We start from the raw sequence: 2,156 nt of genomic DNA, 5'->3' as shown, positions 1-2,156 counted from the left end.
TAAATAGATATGCACATAGAGATTCAACCTTTCCCACACCCTGTCCCTTTTCCTAGCTACAACGCAGTAGTTTGGGCCATTTGAGGGTGATCGTAGTTTTCGAGCGGTTACCGCTCTGCGTGACAGGAAAGATATATATATATATATATATATATATATATATATATATATATATATATATATATATATATATATATATATATATATGGGAGATTACAAGTAGCTTCAACAATTCTGACAAAAAAAAAAAAAAATTGAGAGAGGGGCACATTGCTTTGACAGTATTATCATTATTTCTAGCTAAACTAAAACCCTACATGTAGTTGGAAAAGCAAGATGCTATAAGCGCAAGGGGCCCAACAGGGAAAAATAGCCCAGTGAGGACAGGGTATAAATAAACTATATGCGAAGCTAACATTTGCTGCATGTTTAAACTTTTGAAGTTCTACCGATTCAACTACCCGATTAGGAAGATCATTCCACATATTGGTCACAGCTAGAATAAAATTTCTAGAATATTGAGTAGTTTTGAGCTTCATGATGGAGCAAGAAATAAAATGAAAATAAATCGAAATAAAACATTGGCGTTCCGTGACTTTAGAAATCTTATAACCTTTCTCTCACTTTCTCGTTTAACATGCATTACCTTATTTGACATGGTCTGAGCACAGAGGCCAAAAGTGTCACATTCAACGCCATATTTGAACAATGGAGAGGAATTTATACTGAGCAGGAATGTGATTTGTAGACCATGTGTGATGAAATAGTCTTGGTTTCTGAATCTCGATAAGAATATTATTAGAGTGAATTTTTAGTTTCCTACTTGGACGACAGATTCCTGCGTCAGGTGAAAAGCGTATCACATTTCCAAGTATCAATCGGTTTGTTTAAATGTAACATACCACATGCTTTGGTAGATACGTATATAGATATACATCCTGTAGCATAGAAAATATCCCAAATTTATGATTTTTCGTACATGCGCACTATATGAATACTTGGCTAAATATATGTATCAATCGGGGACCTGGCGTATCCTGCTGGATACCGAATCGAAATGTATAAATTTCCGTTTACTAATTTAAAATATTAAAACAAATACCGTGCTGTTTGAAATATTTGCTACCGGTAGGAAAATAATTGATAGATTCCTTTGCGTACAGAGTAAAGGAAGTATCCGGCTACGTAATAAAAACATAACTCCTTCTGAGGTTTTATTCAACTTGCTGCAACTATAGAATATTAGATTATCAGTCAATTCATTTCGGGATTATATTGGGATACGTTACGAATTTGGAGTATCCTTTGGTGTATTTGGCTAATACAATGAAACAAAAATTAAATAAGATGAACGGACGCCATCAATTGCGGTTACTGGCATGAGAACGTAGATGACGACCCTTGACCATAATTGCCGACACGACGGGGGAAAAAAAAAACTATACATCAATCACTATTGATGTGAGGTAGTCTCTAATTCGTGACAGATAAATTTACTCAAAGAATCCATAGTTGTCAACAATTATATAGTGATAATGCAGCATCTGTTGTTAAAATGCACATGATTACATGCTATAACTATTAAAATACAACTAACCATAATAATAAAAATAAAGTGACAATAAAGATGTGTATCCAAACATGGAAAAGTTAAAAACACAATTTTCTCATAATTCCTTGACCTTGAAGATATGAAAAACTACCCCAATTTAAGCATTTACAGTCTAACCAGCTCGCTCTGTGCCGTGAAGAGTTACAGATAAAATGCCACAAATTTTGGACTTGAACTGGAGGGTGTTTTAAATCATTAAGGAGAATTAACAAATATACAAAGGAAAAAAACTAATCATATATGCTGCTATAATTAAAGACATTTATCTCACAAGGGTTAATCATAGGCATAAGGCCTATTACATTATACAGCTTTGTACTTATGAATACGTTATATCTTGTCTAACCTAGGTCTACGGTAGCATATAAAGGATAATTACAAACGCTTAATTGCCTAAGCCAAGTTGGGCCGAACGGCGCTACCGTAATTATAACAAAATGGTAAAAAAAATAACTAGCCGCCTTAACATTATTCCTACGTAATTATTAGACTATATGCTATTAGTTACAACTTACCTCAAGGCCCAGTACGACGTCCTGACAGG

This window comes from Palaemon carinicauda, chromosome 14, assembly GCF_036898095.1.
Source record: "Palaemon carinicauda isolate YSFRI2023 chromosome 14, ASM3689809v2, whole genome shotgun sequence".
In the NCBI taxonomy this organism is placed as follows: Eukaryota; Metazoa; Arthropoda; class Malacostraca; order Decapoda; family Palaemonidae; genus Palaemon; species Palaemon carinicauda.
The sequence above is the reverse complement of the archived record's forward strand: the minus strand, read 5'-3'. Positions refer to the sequence as shown.